General features: G+C 40.6%; 1 protein-coding gene across 7 annotated transcripts in view; it reads left to right on the top strand.

Annotated features, from left to right (window-relative positions):
• The first annotated feature begins 1,487 nt into the window (after window positions 1–1,487).
• CTNND2 (catenin delta 2) overlaps window positions 1,488–21,794 on the top strand; it is a 646,797-nt gene continuing 626,490 nt past the window's right edge. For 2 of the 7 annotated variants that reach the window (XM_040548196.1, XM_040548193.1), the window contains exon 1: window positions 1,488–1,939. The gene's annotated coding sequence lies outside the window, so the exon portion shown is untranslated. The remainder of the gene's footprint in view (window positions 1,940–21,794) is intronic. The other 5 variants (XM_040548194.1, XM_040548195.1, XM_040548191.1 and 2 more) reach the window with 4 other exon arrangements.

A 21,794-nucleotide genomic window follows, 5' to 3' on the forward strand; every position in this document is an offset into this window, starting at 1 on the left:
GCTTAGACCAAGCCTCTTCTCTGACCTCCCCATGAGGGATGAGGCATGGAAACTTTTTTAAGGTGATGCAGGGAAACTCAGGGGAGAGAATCAACAGGTGAAGGAGTAGCTCTGTGAATCCTGCAATGTTTTAAGGTGAGTGCTCCATCATGGCGGATAGCGATGGGAAAACAGGCAATCTGAGAGAAAATGGGGTGTCTTCAGACACCTCTCAGATTCCTCCAAAACCCTTCTGCCTCCAGCCTTCCCCTACAGAGGGTCCTCATTGCTGTGTGTTTACTCCCTCTCTTCTGTTCCTGTGGTGTATCCATGAGTAAATGAAAATTAGCGTGCTTATTGTGATGCCTGATAAATGAGCTGACCTCAAGGCAGGGCGCGCACAAGTCTGGTTTTAATCCTTCTCCAGGTAAATGGCAATAGTAAAATAAATAAATAAAATAAAGGGAAGTTATATAATGAAATAATAATAATACAGAAGGGAGAGCACACTCAGAGAACGAGTATTTCTAACGTCGGACGCAGCACGAAGGGAACAAGGGCTCTGTGGCCGCCTCGTGGGGGATAACCTCGCCCAGGGCCCAGCGAGGAGCAGTTTTTTGGCTCGCGGGCAGGGCTGGGGAGAGCTGCGGCGGCACCGGGCGGGAGGTGGCAGCAGGGAGTCGCTCTGCGAGCCGGCGGTGGCGCTCCTCGGCGCCTGCCTGGGGGATGCTCGGGCGGCCCGGCAGGTGTTAGCGCAGCCCCGAGGGGACTGCAAGGGGTCTCCTGAAGCCATGCTGCTGTCACAGTACCCCAAGTCTCTCCCTTGCCCCATCCAGAGGACCCCTCACCCCCGAGGAAGATGCTCTTTTCGGCCCTGCCAAGCCGGCCTCGGCTCCTGGAGCTGAACGGCAGAGGTTAGGCGTTGCCCCCCGACGTGTGTCCCCCAGCACAGGGGTCTCCCCGATGTGTAGGTGACGGCGAGAGTCCCATAGCAGCAATCCTGCCCCGGGGCAGCCCCCCTGCCGCCTGCCTCGGGGACTCCGCACGGCCGGGTAACGGGCCCGGTGGCACGGCAACTTGCAGGTGATACCGCGTTTCAGTCGCCTTTCCCGCAAGTTTCTCAGCAAAGGGTTAAGCGCCGGTGTGAGTAAACACGACTTCCACATCCCTAACCCTCTTCGCTCGCAGAGACTCGGGTTTTTCTACCCGAGGATTCCTACGGATGCAGAGAGAAAACTGATGGAGAAACGAGCTGGGACGTAAAAAAATCCTGCCTCCTCGCCGCTTTTACCCTTTGTGCTGGCGAGCCTCAAGTTTTAGCCACCCTACCCGGCCGGGTTGGGGCCTCACCCCGTCTCCCACCCCATCTCCGCGCCCCTTGCCCGGCTCCAACAGCACCGGGGGGGCCCGGGCTCGGCCCCGCCCGCTCGGCCGCGCTCCTGCTGCTGGGGAAGGGAGCGGGGAGGGGGGGCGGGAGGGAGGGGCGAGGGCGGGAGCGGGCGGCGGCGGCAGATGCTGCGGCGGAGCCCGGCTCTCCTTCGGCCACAGCCCGCGGCCGGTGCGCCCGCCAGGCGCGCTGCGCTACGGCGCCGCCGCGCAGCCCTCCCCAGCCCCAGCAGCACCAAGAGCAGCAGCAGCAGCAGTACCAGGAGCAGCAGTACCAGCAGCAGCAGCAGTCCTGCGCCTCGCCCCGCGGGGCGGTGGGGGCCGAGCCCCGCCGCTGTCCTGCGGCGGAGCCCCCCGGAGCCGGCTGGGCGCGCTCACGGGGGCGCACCGGGGAGGGGGGGGATGAAGCCGAAGGTGCTGCAGCTGGGCAAGGTCAGGACCTTGCGGTGAAGACCGGGGCCGTCGCTCGCACCCCCCCCCCCCCCCCCCCTTCTTTTTCTATCCTTGGACTGAGGATTTGCTGTTGGGTTTTGGAGGCTGCTCGGGAGGAAGCAGGGGGAAGCGGCGCCGATCGGTGAGTACGGCAGGCACCGTAATGGTGCCAGCTCCCCCCCCCCCCCCCTTCTCCTTCCTCCCTCTGCGCGGTTATTTCTTCTCGGTGCGGGCTCTTGCGCTGGTCCCCTCTGTGAGGCAGCCGGGCCGGGCTGGGCTGGGCTGCGTTTGTGCCTTCAGCGGAGAGGTGACAAAGTGCCTTATTTCCCCTCGTTCCTCCCAGTCCTTTCCTCCCTTTCTTCATACGCTGCCCGTCTCTTATGTAGGGCATCCGCGGCACTGTGTCTCCCGACGCCCTGCACTAATGCACTCGTTACGGCAGCGGAGTCAGGGCCGGGGCTGGGGGGAGAGCAGCAGAAGCAGCAGCAGGAGGAGGAGGAGGAAGGCTCCCGGGGACCCGCGGGCGGGGGCAGCGCCCGGCCCTGCGCGGAGCCCGCTCGGGAGGTGCCGCCGCGATGGGCCTGGGGCGGCTGCGGGTGTCCGTGTGTCTGTCCGTCTGGGCGGCCGTGTGTCGCCTGAGCAGTGGTGGGGATGATGGAGAGGGGGGATTCTCCTTTGAAGCCGGCGTGCCCGAAAACCTGCGCTCGAGGAGCGGGCGGAGGGTGTGGGGAAGGGAGCCGCGCTGTGCAGCGCGATGCTCCGTTGATCCATATTTAATGGCTGAAAGGAAAGGCGCTTTGCTTTTCTTTACCCTTACCTTACTCTTATTCTGGTGTGTAATGTGCTCGCATCGATCGGGTGAAGTGTGGCTTCAGCTGAATCAAGTCACCATAGAGGAGGTGCAGCAGCGGCGCAGGCAGTGCGTGTCATACACAAATTCATCTGGCCCGGCATCTCGGAGTAAAAAAAAAAAAAAAATGGAAAAACCCCGAGGAGAAATCATTTTAGAAACCATGTTAAATTTCCCCTGGAGGGACTCAAGGCATGGATACGCGAAAGATTGGAATACAGCGTCTTGTTGTGCTCAGACATTTTCTTTCTCACAGTTTAAGTGGTAGTGTGTGCTTTGTTCTGATTCAGGGTGGCACAATTAAGCATTATAGGGGAATATCTGACACTTCTAGAAAAATATGTAGAAACGCAGAGGCCCTTCATTAAACAGCCAGTTGTTAACTTTATTGGCTGCAGTGGCTGATATTCGTGCACCTAAAGCCGTGTATGCCCGGTAATACCTACTGGTAGTAGTAACATGATTAAAGTAAAAACTTCATGTTGCAGGCTTTTTCACAGTCTGTATGTAGGTAGTCTGTATGTAAAGTGAAAATACTGAACCCTCCCGAACTGTAGTTTGTAGCTCTGTGTGGAGACGTACAGCTGTACCTCAAGGTATTGGGAGGACTAGCTGGGATTGTGTGGAGTTTATATAAGTCTGTTGTGGGCTTTTGCCAAACCAGGAGAAGGAAGAATATCTGTGTCATCCTGTCTTTAAGGATGTGTTCATCCTGTCTTGAAAAATGAGCTGATAAAGTTATCTAACTCCCATAGGCCAGCCTGATGTTTTCCAAGCAGCTCAGTTAGTTGGTCAGCGTAGAAATGACGTGGCTCGAGGGAGCAAAGTGCGGGGCTGCAGGGAAAGCTGATGCATGCTCTACCTGTGAGCCTCAGACCCCAACAGCCCCAGAGCTTCTGTGAACCACTTTGCATAGCTTACATGGGCGCAACCCTGACCCTAAAACCAAACCACCAAGGAAGGGTGTGATAAATAAGCAGGGCTCGTGTGTTCTGTGATTGATCGCATCCCGATCGTGCTGTTCAGAGATGGTTTTTGCAGCCTGTTATATAAGAGAAGCTTTGGGGAGGGGGGGAGGAGGAAGGGTAGTGAACTGTGCTGTGTATACGCACCAGAGGAAATACCTCTCAAAGCTGCCAGTAGGAAGCAAAGTATTTATTTCTGAATGCCAGTTGCATGACTCTTTGTGGACTGCAAGAAAGATGCTTTTGGGAGGGAACTCCAGCTACTGTGCTTGAGTTCTGTTTGTCAGGTACATTAGCTCATGTTAAACAGTGATAAATAGCTCATCAGTGGCACTAGCTTTTGACTTCTGTTGTGTGTTGTGTTTTTTTTTTTTTTTTTAAGTAATGCTCCTGAAATAATTTTGTTCTCACATAATGAACTCTGACAGACAGCTGCACAAAATAGAAATAGTACCAACTAAAAAAAAAAAGTGTTTGCATAATTCTTATTTGCATAATTTACCTTTGCTGATGGATGGTATCAATTTAGTGGCTGTGATTTGGTGTAATGTGTTTGTTTCTCAAGATGTGTAAAAATCAACTTATGCTACAAAGGAAGTGATGGAACAGCTTATTTTAAGGGTTTTAAGAAATATGCTTTTAAGTAGGGCTGTAGATCGGCATGTAAATGGAGCAGATAACAAAATCAGCAGAACTCATGAGTGTTAAATTTTGCACTAAATTTCAGATACATTTTCTATTTCATGGTTCAGTGTGATACGATTTTTAGAGCCTATCACTTGTGGAAATTCCAGCATATCTTTGTTAGGATTTCAGACATACGTTTCAACAATTCCTAGAAGCAACTGTTTTCAAGACTGTCAGCAAGATAAGGAAAACACATTTATTATGGCACTCTTTACTTAAATAAGAACCTGTAGTTTTGATTCTTATTGATTGCACTTGTAAGTCATGAAGTTTGCTATTTCCGGTTACAGCTTACTTTGACAAAAATGAAATGGATTGCTTCTCTCATTTTTGAAGGTCTCAGTAAGATCTTATTACAGGATGAGTTTTGGTTGATTATTTAACTGCACAATATTAAATTTAGTAGTTTAATTATGCACAACATTAGTAATAAATTGTAACAGAGACAAGATTTTTAAATATAACGTGTTTATTTTTTTAAGTGACAGAATGGCTCTCAAATAGCACTAAAATGCTTTTGCTTCTGAGAGGTTGATTACCCTGACAAGTCAATATGTCTGCAAAAACATTGTTTTTCCACCTTTTTTTTAAGGGGGAATATGATGGTAAAATGTTGAGCTTAGTGTATCTCATGTCAATGCAAGTTCTCTGTGTAGGACAACTATGCAATCCTCTGCTTGTGTATTGCAAACCACGCAATCCTTAGGTTTGTGGCACTTCTGTAGTTAGGCTTACTTGGAAAGAGGCCTGAATGGAGGGTGACACTGAAATAATTTCTTCTATTTCTTTGGGATGTGATGACTTGGTGTTGTGAATGAGTTGTAAGAGCAGATTGCCTGACCAGATTCTCTGACAGTACTGTGGACATTACAAATATAAAGGAAATGTGGTATCTGTTTACACAGAAAATGATAGCTATGTTAATAGATTTTCTTTTCTCTTGTATGAGTTCCTTGTTTAGTGTAAAACTAGGAAACAGGGAAACATTATCTATGACAGCAAGTATTTTAATATTTGTTTAAATTGTTCTTGGCATGAAAACTTCTAGTGCATCCTACTGGCTCTTAATCTGCATGTTCTGCTTTACAAAATTCAATTGTAATAATAAGCGGTAACTTCAGGAGACATAGAGTGCAGAAGAGTGTGTATTATCTTGTCCTTTTAGTCACTCCCCATTTTGTTGAAGTTTTTTTTTGGGGAAAAAAAAAAAAGGCTTCTAATGAAATTTTAAAACTTTATATTTCTCAAACCTACCAAGAAGGCGGTGACCTTCTTAAAATCTCTCTATATAATAACAATGTTTAATGTCACATTTGGTTGTTTTATTGCATTCACCATTACAGTTTCACAGTATAACAAACTTATTTTTCACCTGTTTTCATTCATTTTTGGCAAGCCAGAAATATGCAGAGTCCACATCAAGTAGTAACATAAATTTAAAACATCTGAGAGCCAAAGGGGCTTTTCATCAAATGTTCTCTAGGGGAAGATTTTGCATTTTTTTTCTCTCCCCACTCCCTTTTTCTTACCAAGTTTGCAGTTGACTTCATCTACCAAAATCTTCACAATACAGTGCTTTTTGTCAAGAAAACTTCTTTTAGAAACTGACAATAAAACTTACTTTTGTCTGCTTAGTGTATACAGATTCCCTTTTCAGCCATAGGTACATTCTTCTGTCCTAACACAGTCAAGTATTGTTCAATTGAGCAACACCAGAATATCCCTATAAGGCTGAATTTTTGAAGGGAACCAAGTGAAATTAGGCATGTAGCAGAACCAGGAATTTTGATGAGCTTCTTAATACTTTTAAACATGTTGGATGAGACTTAATTTTTACATATTCGTTTCTCTCAGGTTACTTTCTTTTATATTACTAAAATGTTTGGGGAAATAATTGGAAATAAGTTTTAGTGTGGCGATGGAGAATTGTTCTACCTTTTAGCACCACTAGGATTACTTAAATTTGTAATCGGTGTCTTGGAAGGGCATATATCTCACATTAAAACCAGCAAGGAGTTAGGAAGATTGGCAAGATTCTCGGGGGTGGCTTGAGGCTCTAGACGCTACATTTTGAGGAATGTATTATCTTTTAAATCCTGTTTCCCTATAGAGTACTACTTCCACAATATTTGAAGATGTATATCTGTGAAACACTGTACTGTGTATTGAATATGGAACATGTGAACCTTACAATTTTTGTTTATATTTTTCCAACAAAATACTGAAACTTGGGAATGTGCATGTTACTGGTTTGCTGGCAGACTTTTTGTTGGTGGTGTTTTTTTTATATATACTTAAATAATTTTATATTTATCTGAATGAAGAGTCTAGCTCATACCAATGAGTGCTGGTCTCTGAAAATGATGTGCACAATCATAGAATCATAGCAAGGCCTGGCATTCTGGTAGCTTCTCCTAATGTTGTACCTGGCTGGGCAGTATTCAGATTTCTTCATTCATGAACATGCACTTTCTCAGAAAGTAGGTTGTCATCAAAGTCAAACTTGCACGTTTAAAAATAATCATCTTTTTTCCTAAGAGGTTGACTGTTACCTTACTTGTTTGGCATGGGGAAAGGCAAAAGCTTTTTTTTTCTTTTTTTTTTTTTTTTGGCATGAAAAATGGCATGACATTGAATATGGAGATGTCTGAAAAAAAGACTGACCCAGAAGGCTGGGTCAGAGAACAGTTATCTACAGAAACAGCAGCTTAAATGTTTCAGCAATGTAAATGGCTCAAGGTTAGAGAAATACAGACATGGAAAGCCTGCCTGGGCAAGCCTTGTTGCTGTCCTTATGCCAGAATTTTCAGAGAAATTGAGCTCTTTAAATAAGCATATACCTGAAGGCATTTCTGAAATCATCTCTGTCTTACATTTCTTACAACAGCTAAACTTCACTGCAGCTTTTGAACATGCCTAATGGCATCATCTTATTTCAGAATGGCTTGGTACCTTTGAGAGGGAGATTGCATGGTCTGGAAGCTGAAGTCTCTTGTGGTGTTGGACTTGGACTCCTAAACAGTGTAGATGATAGAATAGGTCCACAAAATTGATCATTTGGTGCGTTCTTACAAATCGAAGTCTATCATTCTATGAGCATTTTTTTAAAAAATCAAATATGATTTATCATTTTGTTAAATTGTCTGAATATTTCTGATGAAGTAACTGTCCAGGGTAACCTGACCTTCAATTCAGTGTCTAATCTTGTCTGACCAACTATGCTTGCAAAAGTAGTAAATAGAATGAACAAGCTTCAGATATTAAAAACAAAAAAAAAAAAAAAAGAGGGGAAAAAAGCTTGTGCAGTAGTGAAGCAAGTTGACAGTAGTTGATGAATCATTATTGTTGCCGTTATTACTGCAAATATTTCTGAAGCTTGAGTTACAAATAGCATGTGGCTTTATATGTGGATTTCTACTGCAATGCTGAAGTATGTTATCTGGCAGTGCATGGAAAAACCTTGTATATGTGAAAGCATGTCTCTTCTTTGTCAGTGTCAATAATATAGAAGGCCAAATGCATTCTCAGAATGATCATTATGAAGAAACAACTAAAGATGCTTGACATTTGGTTTCTTTATTTATGTCATTAAATAAGGTTTATGGCATTTAAGCTCAACAGAAGGATTTAGAGTAACAGTGTTGGAAGCCCTGCTTAGGGATCACCAAATTCATTCCCAAGTGCTTCTCTGCAATGTCTGATTTTTTTTTCCTTCTTTTTTTAAGGTAAAGTTTTGTTCGCTCTGGGAAAAACAGCATTTGTAAAATGGCACACACCTCATTAAGGATTGACTAGTACACATGCTTTTATTTTACTAATGACATATAGCATGCTATAATTGAATGCTTTTTAGATATGTAGTGTCATTTCCTCTTTTTCACCTGCATAAATACAATGATCCCCTAAAGATTTTTATGGGATCAGAAGTATGTATTTTTGGTTGAAAGTCTGACAAGCTTGGCAAGAACAAGTACACTATTGCACAAAGCCTCAAGGGTCTTGGTGGACTCTGACGCCATCACTTCAAAGAAGGATGGACAGGTTGAACATAATTAGAAACATGCATGTCTAATCGAAGAGTAAGTTTACAACTGCAGATTTTTAAAAACTGGCATTAGAAGCACTCATGATACAAAGAAATCTTTCATATAAATGGCAGCATTGAACAGAGGCCATCATGTATTCAAGAAGTTTAGTGCATTATTCTATAAAGCAACTGTTTAATACACTGAGGTAAATAAGTGTTTAAAATGTGCCATTACATTTCGTGCAGTAAAAACAAATACCGAAGCATGCATTTCTGGTCAAATTAGGGAAGTTCGTTAGCTCCTATGTGCTTCCTCTGGGATACTACACACTTAATTCTCAGTGCTGACTGTTATAATGAGCTATCAGAGGATGAATAATACTCCTCATTTCAAAAAGAAACAAGTGCTTCCTTATATTCTCTGTCACTTCAGACCTGCCTAGATCTGTGCAGCAGCTACATTCTGTGGATGGAATGTGGGAATATGATGTAAAACAACATTTACATCTCTTCTTTGCCTTTCTGAGACTGAGTTTTGATTAGTTGCCCTAAATGCTCCCTCTCTGTAAATACCTTTTAATTAAAAGTTGATAGGATTAAATTCTTACTTTTCTGCCTCTGTCCAGGAGGTACAGTGTGTGTATAAGTTCACTGTATTTTTTTTCCCCAGACAATTTGAAGAGACATAAATTTTTGGTAAATAATATTTTTTTCTAGTTCATTTGCATTAGTATAAAAAGCTTTAAACTGAGAAGACTTAGAGTGGTAAAAACAAATTTCTGTGCTCTGATCTGTTTTATGCCTTTGTTTTAGTTTTGAAGGGCTAAAGCTTTGCACAGTTAAGTAAGGCAATTTAGCTTGATTTCCAGAGTAAGATTTTATTATTATTATTATTTTTACTTTTGGATAAGTGCAACATCAATGTTTGAGGAATATAGTATATCTGTCACTTAATACTAGCTAAATGCCAGATAATCTTGACCTTCTGTCAGAGCTTTGGTACATTGTATATTTGAGATCTGGCATCTCTGACCTCCTGAATCTGCTGGTGTTATTGGAAAGAGTACTGGGCAAAGTCACCTCAGAGAACCTGATTTTCCTTTTTGTGTGTGTAGAACTACCTATATTTTTGTAGGTGCTGTGTAGTATCATGGTGGAGGTTCCTTTATAGGGTCTTATGGCCAAAGGCAGACCCTGGTTGCTCTCTCAGCAGAAGTGCACTTAAACCAGAACCTTGTCTCAGCTGGCCTATGAGGAGCAGGGGTTTCCTCTACAGCGTTGCTCTGCCCACTCGAGTCTTCAGGCTGGCATGGTTGATGGATTGCTCTTTGAGGCTCTCTCAGCATGGTCTCCCCTCTACAAATATCCAGCAGGGAGCTGCTTGGCTTTTGATCAGCAGTGATGACAATATTTCAGGTCCCCGAATGACAGATTGGTGGAGATCTACTGACAGAGCAGACTGGGAGCAGTGATGTTTGTCAGGGAGCCAAAGAATCTCTGCAATATAAATGGCTTTTGCATTTTTCCCTGTGTCACACACACAAAAAATAATGGTGGGGGAAGGAAGGTGGGGACAGGGAGAGAGGCTGAAAGTCATGCTTGCTGTACTGTCAGTAAAGTAGAAAGATGCTGATTCAATCCTTTAACATAGATAGTTCAGCCAATCTGATGATTTCTAGTAAACGTTTTTAGAAATATGTTTTCTGGAGTGCTTTATTTGCAAAAGTATACAAGTTCTAACAGGACATTTGTGCAGATACTCCAAACCAAAACAGTTCAAACATGCTTAAGATATGTGTGCATTGACACTATTTATATGCTATAAGCAAGTATGGAACTAGCTGCACCTGTGTCAAATATTGAAATTCCTTTTGCATCTTTATTACATATCATGTGTACTAAGCTCCAAAGCTGTACAATTTTGTGGTTCTCCCCCAAGAAAAACCCAATAATATTCTTACTGAATTAGGTAACAGAAATTCAACAGATTCAATGGGAGATCTATGCTTTACAAGATGAAGCTCTGTCAGAAAGAATTTTTCGTTAATTTTTTCACCAACTTGACTCTTCCATAACTCTGTAATCTCATGTTTGTGATGATGTGGGGGTTTTTGTTTGATTTAAAGAAAATCACAGGTATTTGCAGTGGCATCATAAAAGAGGCAGAATGAGTAATTTCAGTACTAGTTCATAATTTTTCTTATAGTTTATTATTTATAAGTCTTGCCATACTGGGTCAGATGATCCTTTTCCAACTTTGACCAATGTATAAGAGTTCTAGGTGGGGGATGATGATGGAGGTGTGGGAAGGAGAAAGAAAGAAGAAAAAAATCATTGGTAGCTTGTTTAGCTAATTTACTTTATGGAGATATTTTTCCCCACCTCCAGAACAGTCAGGTTCTGGAAGTGCAAGGCGTGTTTACCTGATGCTGTAGAGTGCTTGTCAATAAATTGTATTACTTTCTAGACAGTTACAAAGACCTTTAAAACAAGTAACTAAATGTATGGAAATGTGTTCTTGTAGGGGATAATTACATTTATTAATAACGTTTAAATACCCACATTATTCAAATACTATTCAAATAAATCTTTATTTAAATATGGTCTTTTGGTTCTACTTTGGGTTTAATTACTACCAGATATTGACAGGTAGCTGAAAACCATTTGCTTTTTTCACCTGGTTTTATTTAAGTGTCTAATTTGTCATGCTGTGCAATAGTCATATTTTTGGTTAACAAATGAGAGTGAGTGGCTGGTGTGAAAAGGCTGAGTTGACCATAAAGAATGGTACTAGTAGAAAAGTGAAGCTGTACTTAAAACTGAAGTAAGAGGGAGAATGGAAAGGAGTAGTGATTGCTCTTGAGGTTACAGAGTTAAAAGTGCAGATCATTGACTAACTGTTCTACATACCTGTTGATCCCCTTTCTGAAATGCATTAGTCCTACACTGTGGACTGTAAGGATACAGGTGAATCCTTACTATAGTCTCTTGAACTGTTTCTCTGGAGATGTATGTACTCCGTTTCTTCCCCTATGCACATTCAAGGTGATTTTAGTTTGTTCTTCTGGGTTCTACTCTTCTTTCATACTTGCCTACCTATCCACGAAAACCATGTTCTGGTAAACTTGCTAATACAGGTTAGGATGTTGTCACCCTACAAAGAACTTGTGTCAGTGTTTGCATTGAAAATAGGATTAATGAGTTTCACACTTTAATGATGTGGTTTAGTCTTCAGATCTGGAATAAGCTATGGGACTTCAGGTTCAGCTTTTTTCTGTTCATGTGAAGATAGGAGTGCAAGCTTTGGATATTGAGAATACATTCAGAAATATTGAGTTTTCTGTATGTCTGTTGAATGCACTTATAAATGTGGAATATTGTTACTTGAATAAAGCTTTCAAATAAAAAGATGAGAGAGAAAATTGAACTCTGTAAATTTCCCTTCTTATCACTAGGAAGTGTGATAGCCATCTGAAACTCAGGCTAGTAAGACGTGTTCATCTGCATAGAACGCCTGTATAATTTTTCTGAGTCTGAATTGAGTGATGTTTTTAAAAACAACTCTGCTTCTGTGTTTTTGTAGTTATTTTAAATTTGGTTGTCTTTGTTACCCTTTTCACATCATGTTGTGTGAATTTCCCAGAGCAAGATCTAAAACTATAAAAATGTTTAAGCTGGATCTTACTTTCTAGAGATCAGAGTATCTGTGTAATGCCACTAAAATTGTAGGTCTTGTTTCTTTTGTTTTTCTGAATTTGAATGTTTTCTGAATTGTACTTTCCAGAAGTCTTCATAAATTTTATCAACTTGCACTCAATCAAGTCTAGTAAGTAGCAAGAAGAGGTTATAAGCAAGCTTTTAATAAGACATAGTAGCTGTCTTCATTTTCTCTTTGAGAGAGAACCGTACACATTTGTGTGATTGCTGTCTGAGAATTAAACTAACTTTTGTTTTTCATATAGATGAAGTTCTTTAATTTTCTTTCTTTTTAAAGCAAAAATATTAGTTTTCTTACAGTGAAACAACTGAACAAGGCTAAAATCTTATTGAATATTGTGATACAACTAAATTAAGTAGGTAGTATAAGAGACAGGCAAAAGAATAAAGACATATTTCAAGGTGGTGGAATATATGTAAAGGCAGAAATGTCTACATGGAACTGTAGTATGGGCTTTCAGTGGCTGTTCTGATTCAGAAGGGAAATCAACCTCAGCAGCAGTGGAAGAAGCTACAGCATCTCAGATGCCTGTATAATACATCAAGAATCTTACCTGTTGGAATAGCGTGAGCTGAGACTTATTTTTGGTTTTGGATCAGCTAAAGGAGGTAATATCAGTGCAATAAATCCTCAACTACTTCAATGGAGTTTGAGGATGGCTAAAATAATTCTAGTTTTGTATTCTATTCCCTTCAATGTGCAATTTACAGCAGCTTATGTGAAAGGGTTAGGGACTTGTGATTTATTTCACAATACCAGGTTCTAGATATAAAGTATATTTCTGAAGCACAGCTATACATCTGCATTACACAAGAACAGTCAGAGAAAGAAAGGCCAGCACAAAGCCTTTTCTTCTTTGCACATGAATCGCTTTATAGAGCCTCTTTCAAAATGTGGCTTACCCTGCTGAATGCATTTATAGGACATTACACAAAGTTTCTGATGTTTTAATCTTCATCTCTTTTTTCATATACTTGTAGAGGAGAATAACAATAAGGGGCTTGTAATTTAAGGTCTGAGTATTTCTACATTCAAAACTTCGGAAGTTTGAACATTTTTTTTAAATAGGATTTTTAATACTGCTTAAACAAGACATTCAAATATTAACCAAAACATAACAAATGTATAAAGCAGCACTGACTCTCTCAACTTGTTATTTCTATAATTCTTTTTCTGTAGTTCTTTTTACTTCAAATTTCCTCTGTTTAAAAAGACTTTTTGGTTGGTTGTGTCCTGGTTTCAGTTAGGACAGAGTTAATTTTCCTCCTAGTAGCTGGCAGGGTGCTATGTTTTGGATTAGAATGAGAAGAGCGCTGATAACATGCTGATGTTTTAATTGTTGTAGAGCAGTGCTTACACCAAGCCAAGGACTTTTCAGCCTCTCTCTGTCCTGCTAGCGAGCAGGCTAGGGATGCAGCAGAAGCTGAGAGGGGACAGACCCAGGACAGCTGACCCAAACTGGCCAAAGGGGTATTCCATACCATCTGACGTCATGCTGAACAATATATAGGGGTGGCTAGCCGGGGTGGAGGGGGGGCCGGCTGCTCGGGGATAGGCTGGGCATCGGTCAACGGGTGGTGAGCAATTGCATTGTGCATCACTTATTTCGTACACATTATTACTATTAATACTATTATTATTATTATTATTGTTGTTATTCTTTTCCCTGTCTTAATAAACTGTCTTTATCTCAACTCACAGGCTTCACTTTCCCGTTTCTCTCCCCCATCCCGGAGAGGGAGGGGGGAGGGTGAGCGAACGGCTGTGTGGTGTTTGACTGCCAGCCGGGCTAAACCACAACAGGTTGTCTTGAAAAAGTCATTAATGGCTTAAATAAAATATTATGGAAGATCTTGTTGCCTTGTGAACTCTTGTTGCATTTTTTCGTATTTCAGACATCTGGGATCACTCCTGCTCTCTGACAGGATGTGAGCACTACCATTGTTTAACAAATGTGTGTTATATATTAACAGTTCATCATACTACTTGGTAGAAGTAAGGTTTACAGCTGAAATTATTTTATGGTGCAAAAGGTGTTGCTAAGGGGGCTGAATCCCCTAACTTTATATGTAGACTAGCTTGTGGTAGAAGTCCTAGAAAACTCCTTCAATCATCCTGTTTACAATTCTCATTTCAAACTTTTTTTTTAACCATTCTACAGATGTGAAACCAAAGTTTGAGTTGAAGTGTATTTACTTATTACTACTGGATTTCAGTAAACTAATTTTGTTATGAAACTGGAAATGAAATAAACAGTTGTTGAAACTCGTTGAGTATCCCAGCATTTCTTACCTTGAGTGAGCTCAACAATTGAATGAGCTCAACAACTCTGAGTTAATCCCTGACTTTTTACAATCTATAACAAACAAGTCAGAAAGAAGTTTCAGCAATATCTTTGTAGGCACAGTGGCACATAACCCACTCAGTCCAACTATGTGTTTGGAAAATCATATGCAGTAAATTCGTTAATGGTTCCATATATGAAGGACCATATGCAAGAATGCAGATGGAGTAACAGACTGCAGTGCTAATTTATCAATCATCTAAGCAATCAAACATAGTAGTGGCTTTTTGTTTTGTACTACAGCAGTGTTTTGACAACTTAATTTAGATCACAACCCTGTTGAACTGGTGCTGTCCAAAACATTTTTACAGATGGTCCTTGTGCTGAAGAGTTCAAAAAACCTAGCTAACACAACTGCTGAAGGGAAAACATGTATAAAGAGGTTGAAAACAGGTCAGGTACAAGCATGAAAACAGAATCCTGGTTGCTTAAGTACTCTGTCTCCCAGAACATGCATCTCTTTTAGTTTTGCTCAGGCAAAGACTTGTCTCTTGATATACTGCTAACAGTGCATGGATGGCATAAAACTAACTTTTGATTGACTTCATGTGAAATTTTCACAAATAAGTAACATTTTATCATATCCAGGAGGCTTTTTACCAAAACAGAAAATATCATTACTCAGCTTCCTCTGTCCCCCCAAAATAAATAAATAAGGGGGGGGGGGGGGAGCGGGGGGCTGAGGAAAAGAGGAAGAATGTAAACTGTACTGATGTTCTTTCATGAGAAGTTTAAAAAACTAAATGGGAACTTTCTAAATGAGAACTTTCTTTTGCAAGAATAATGAAGCTATATAAAGCATTGGCGAATACTCTGATGCTGGTCTGTAGCTGTAATGTTGTATTAATGTGGAGTGTACAAGGAGTGGCATTAAACACGCTTGTGAGCAAGGGTCTGCTGCTATTGTTTCATCATGTGTTGAGAGAGAATTGGAAAGACAGCTTCTGGTTTAAGCCTTGCCTTGGTACCAGTAGTAATTTCCTTCCAATCCTTATTTCTTTTTTTGTTTCAAGTAAAAAGAAGCAAGCAGACTACATCAGAAAGATTAGGGACAAATGTTTGAGTTTCCTATATCCTTAGGTTGTTTTCATCAAATGGAGGTCAAGCCGATGTTGAAGTAATTAAATATTCCTTCAGCAAAATACTTGGTATAGGTAGACCTTAGGATATTTGGACAATCTCTCAGCTTTTTTTGCTTTCACTCTAATAAAACATTAAATGCTATTCTTTCCCTCTTTCTTTTTTTTTTCCCTTAAATACCTCCAAGGTTTTAAGATTTCCTGGAACTGGTCTGTTCTCTTAGATTTTTTATTTTTGCATGTGTGTGTGATTGTAAGGTTAAAACCACATACACACCAATATGGTAGAGCAGCCTAGGCTCTTTGACCTAACTCAGTGGATCGGAATGTAACCAGTGACTTATTTTTCCCCTCCATTAGGGTATGTCACCCAGAACAAGAAATTTAAGCTAATGCCAGCCTCAGTAAGGATCTGAGGTATATGCCTGTGGTATGAGAACCCTTTTTTTCCCCTGCAACAATAACATACGGAAGTAAACTGGAAAGATTTTGGGGGAGGAAGAAAGAATATATTTCAAGGCTAGCGTGGTTACTCAAAATAACTGTTTCTCCAACAAGATAGGACAGCTTTTTTTAATCAGTGTCAGAATGTTATTACAAGACAATAAAATGTGGTTTGTGTATTAGGTAGCAGCTGACTTTATCATTTAATGTGTTTAAAATTAAGTAAAATATCTCAACAAGTCTAGATTTGACTTTGCCAGGATTGTATAATGATGTTTTTGATATGGCTGGTGGACTATATTGTTCTGGAATAACTTAGTAACATAATACACAATCAAAAATCTATTTGATGCGATATTCATTTTTGAAAAACCAAACTTGTCAAACTTACGAAATCCATGGGGGGCGGGGGAAGAGTTCTGGCTTTGTAGCTGGTGCTATTTTGAAAAAAAAAAAAAAAAAAAAAAAAAGTCTTGCTGAGTAAAACATTTCTATCTGGAGAAATTTAACTTTCACAACTAGGATACATTGATATACTTGTTGTCAGCCTTTATTGTAAGGTCTGTTGGAATGTGATCTGAGTTCTAGAACATCTGTCCTCTAATATTTCTAAATGTCACTCTTCTAAATACATCTTCCTAAGGTGATTATGCTTGTATGCATTTATATTCTGGATGTTGCTCAAAGCATTTTTTTTCTATTCGTTGTTTCTCTAGGTTGTCAGATCACAATTCACAAGATGTGTAGGTAACAAACCACTTACGTCACAAAAGGGTAAATATAATAAGAACGGTGATGGTATTGCCTAAAGATATAATCTGAAGAGAAATTTCAGTTTAAAAATCATAGTTTACAGGTGATAAGTTTGCTTACTGATAGATGCGGATATTGCAGAGTGTGTTGTCTCCTTTATCCATTCTATCCACTAATTATTTTCTGTGCTCAGAGGATGGATAGACTTTGATTCTTTTTTTCTTTTTCCCTTTTTTCTTCTGGTAGACTGTTCCACAGTTGTGCACCCTTCCCTGACATCACTCCATCTCCTGTTCTCATGTATTTTGCTCCATGATTCAATACTTGTATTTTCAGTTACTAGCTCACGTATTTTGTATCCTGCTTTTTGCTGAGTTAGGGCTTAGGCTGCTCTAAGTGATGGAGAACCAGAGTTCACTTATCACATGTATGGTAACTTGATATTTTGTGGTATCACATTATTGCTCTGGACTATAAAGCTATCTCGGGGACGTTCCAGTAGGGCTTTTTCATGTATCACAGCATGGACTTGGATCTATTCTTACACTGTAACAGACCAAATGCTAATAAAGAGCTGGCTTCAGAATCAGCTTGTAGGCGACAGTGTATTTCTCTATTGAGGAGCGGAGGAGTCACAGAATCACAGTTGCAGAATGGTTTAGGTTGGAACGGACCTCTGGAGGTCATCTGGTCCAAACCTCCTCAAGCAGGGACACCTAGAACAGGTTGCCCAGGGCCGTGTTGAGACAGCTTTTTGAGTTCTCTACAGAGGGAGATTCCATAACCTCTTCGGGCAACCAGGGCCAGTGCTCAGTCACCCACACAGGACAGAAGTACTTCCTGATGTTCAGAGGGAACTTCCTGTGTGCCAGTGTGCGCCCATTGCCTTTTGTCCTGGCACTGGGCACAACTGAAAAGTGCTTGGCTCTGTCCTCTTTGCACCCTCCCTTCAAATGTTTATGTTAAGCCCTCCTGAGCCTCCTCTTCTCCAGGCTGCAGTCCTAGCTCTTTCAGCATCTCCTCATAGGAGAGGTGCTCCAGTTCCTTCATCGTCTTGGTGGCCCTCTGTTGGACTCTTTCCAATGTATCAGTGCTTTTCAGTATGTCCATTTGCAAAAAGACATTCAGTTAACGTACTTCATCATGTTATCTATGCATATCCTACATTAAAATTTCTACTTTAGTAGTAGTTTTAGGAGATTTAAAGTCTCTAATTATCTTTGAAAGGTCATGATGATCAGGGAAGTCCCTGAGGACTTGGGGAAAACAAATGTCACTCCTGTCATCAAGAAGGGCAAGAAGGAAGATGTGGAGAACTACAGGCCAGTCAGCCTCACTTCAGACCACAGGAAGGTAATGGAGCAAATCCTCCTGTAAATCATTTCCAAATACATGAAGGGCAAAGAAAGTGATTGTAAGTAATCAGCATTAATTTTTGAAAGAGATAATATGGTTGACCAGACTTACAGCCTTCTACAATGAGATGACTGTGGTAGACAAGTGGAGAGCATTGACTGTTATTTATCTCAACTTTATTAAGGCTTTTGACAGTATCACATATCATTGTGGTAGACAAGCTTTTGAAGTACAGGTTAGATAAATCGACAGTAACATGGACTGAAAACTGGCTGAATCACTGGGCTCAAAGTGTAATGGTAAGCAGCATGAAGTCCAGGAGGAGGCTGCTAATGGTGTACTGCAGGGATCAATACTGGATCCTGTATTGTCTAACACTGTTGTTAGTGATCTGGGTTATGGGACACATACGCTGTCAGCAAGTTCCCAGATGATTCAAAAAAGTAAGGACTGGTTTATACACCAGATAATTGTGCAGCTATTCAGAGAGGTGTTGACAAGACGGAGAAATGGGCTGACAGGAACCTCATGAAGTTCTAACAAAGGCAGAATGTCAAGCTCTGCACGTGGGTAGAAGTAACATCTTGAGCCTTGTACATGCTGGGTGCCAGCTGGCTGGAAAGCAGCTTTGTAGGCAAGGACCCAGAGGTCCTAGTGGATAAGAAGTTGAATGTGAGCCAACAGCATGCTCTTACGGCAAAGACGACCAACAGTCTCTTGGTCTGTATTAGGAAAAGCATCATTGGGAGGTGGAGGGAGGTGGTTCTTCCCTCTGCTCAGTACAGATGAGGTCATATCTGGAGAGCTGTGCCCAGTTCTGCTGCAATTTTAGACAATTCTCAACTGTTCTTTAACTTTTGCTTTGGTATCTGCCAAAGAGAAATTCAGGTATTAGAGGGCTGCAACGTCTATTTAACTGTTACTTGATTTCAAATGAGGAAACAAACTTTAAACTGGGAATACAAGCTGTTTGGGACTAGGGAAAGGGGGTCGAGTATGGGCCTGATGTGTTCCGTCAGATGCTTGCTTTTGACACAGTAGGCAATTCTCATTTCTCTGTAAACTTGAGTTCCAGTGTTCATATTCAACACTGGATGCATTAATCATCCCAAGGATGTCATATGCATTGGTTACTGTAGGCTGTCCTGTGTGCAGGAGAAATTTCTTGGTAGGCAAATAGCAAAGCAGTGTTCCGATGCTACCTGAGAACTTGGATGTAACAGTCTGTAAAGGAGCTCAAAGCTTTGCACAGTTTCTAGTAGGGCCCAAATGCCAGCAGTAAGGCTGCCTGTGGAGCATCATTCAGCCTTGCCTAAGACCAGCTCTTCTACATTCAAGAACTAAATTCCTGAAATTCAAAATACACAATAGCTAGAGCTGGATCCCTGAGGAGCCATCATCAAGACATTTCAAGAATCTTATTACAGTTTTCTCTGAAGCAGATACTCTGTGATTTTATTAGTGATTGGTCTTCATTTGATTGCACCTGTGACCGATAGGGCAGTCTGCTTTGAATAAAGAGATGCGTATGTCTCAAATTACTCCGAAAGTGGAACTGGCGAAGTGTGTTGTGTACTCACTTTTTTCTGTTGCTGCTGGGATATTCTGTACACACTAATCCAAGTGGTTTTGATTTGCTTTCCTACCAAAAGTAAGTATAAATATTTTTGGCAAAACATCAGTAATCTGAGTTAGAAAGCTTTGTGTTAATGGCTTGCAGTTTCAAACTATCCTAAAAATAAACACCTCACAGTTGGAACCTACATGTTTGTGATATCATTGATGGTAGGAAATGCCTCTTTAATATTCAGATTAAGTGTTTTTTCCTTTTTTTTTTTGTTCATAATGAAGCATCTTAAATGAGCTATTGTTTTCTTCTTTATTTTGAGGAAGTTGCTCAAAGCAGCATAACTACTTGAAAGACCCTGTATTTTCAGACTTGTAGGATGATGATAACAGAAAATTAATGCTTTGTTTGAGCACATTTGTCTTGGACCCGGAGAGCATGATCCACCAAGATTTAAACAGACCGTTCATCATTATATGTTATAGGAAATTTCATCCTAGCACCAGTTTGATCAAAAAGTCAGGAAGCATCAAGTAGATTTGTAGTAGAAAGTCCTTTTTCCCTTCATATGTTGTATGGACAAGGTTTGGGAGGAAAGGGTGGGCAAAATGTCTGGATGAATAGAATAGCAGATTAAATGATTAATACTGCTTTTATTCAGAGAACATTCACAACATTTAAATTCCACATTATAAGAAATAAAAATCCAACAAAATCAGTGTGATGCTAAAGGTTTGGGATTTTATTTTAGAGCATTGCATAGATGGGTGATCTGTTATTTTGCTAGCTATCTTTGTCTTTGGTTTCTTTTCTCATTATGTAAGTTAAATTCTGTAGTGTTAGAAACTTTCATGTGATGGAAAAGAGGTTCCTCTTGATTTCCAACAGAAGAGTAACAGTTGCGATGTGTTTTTTCTAGTTTTTGATTATATAGACCCAGTAGACCTGGTCTAATTGAATGGGGCAAGCAATCTGATTACACAGATTGAAAACAGAGTTGTACTTCTGGTGCATTGCTTTTTCACTCAAGAACGAACCTTTTCCTATCAGTCTGCATTTAAGGCTGCAGTTTTGGATCTTAAACTCCCAGGTTCTATGAAAGTTACCAGTTGCTTCTGAACTGTTCCTCTGTGGGAGCAAAACCTCTAGAGGGTGCCCCAAACCTGTTTTCGGTTAAAGAACTTCCTAGGTCCTCTGGTACTGATGTCAGAAGTGCACAATTGCAGGTCAGAGTTCAGTTCCTGAACGGTCTTCCTGCTATACCAGTAACTCATGTGCCTTAAATGACTGTTCCTTTAATGTTGGTTCTAAAGTCTTTCTACTCTGTGATGATAGTCATTTTTGAGTGTTTGTGTTTTCTTTTTATAGTAGGCACTATCTGTATGGCTGACAGGTCTGGTTTTGGATTTTTTTTTTAAATATATTTAATTTTTGTTCATAACTTCTCCATACTGGAAGAATACATGATGTTTCTAATGTCACATAGATCACACATTAAGATACAGTTTCTTTGATCAAGACTAGATGTCTACAAGTTATATATTTACCAATTCCTTTCTCACTTGTAATCTTGCCCTAGACTGTGAGCTTTGTTGCTAGGTTTGTTTAAAAAAAAAAAAAAAGTTCTAACATTGTACGTGTTTAAATACATAAATATATGTATATAATGGTTTCAATGGTAAAGACAGAGTAGAAGCTTAAGGAACGGTTTCATTAAATACTTATTCCTAATTGATTTCTTGACATGAAAGCATATTTCAAGAGAAAACAAAAGATTTTTTTAAGAAACACTGCTTAATAACTGTTAAACATATGAAATATGATGAAACCTTGCCAGCTGAACTGTATATCAACAACGTCACTGCCAATCAGCTGCAGCTAGTGGTGAAGAGGGCACCATCAGAAGCACAGCATTTTAGAGGGCTAGTAACTGTTCCCACTGCATACTCGTAGGGGCTAAATTTTGCATTATTTTTTTGTCTCTTTCCTTAGATGCATACCAGAAATATCTGGATATGTTCATATATTTGTAGTTCAAAATAAAGTTGCTAGACTTAAAATGGTTGTAGGCAGTAATGACATGTACTTAAAAGTAAGATGGTATATCAAAGACGGAGTCGTCATCACATTAAGAACCTTTTTCTCCAGCTTTTAGGGGAGCTGTAGATATTTGGAAGCTTCTGCTGTGAAATATTGTTGTTTGGGGA

This window comes from Cygnus olor, chromosome 2 (assembly GCF_009769625.2).
Source record: "Cygnus olor isolate bCygOlo1 chromosome 2, bCygOlo1.pri.v2, whole genome shotgun sequence".
Classification (NCBI taxonomy): domain Eukaryota; kingdom Metazoa; phylum Chordata; class Aves; order Anseriformes; family Anatidae; genus Cygnus; species Cygnus olor.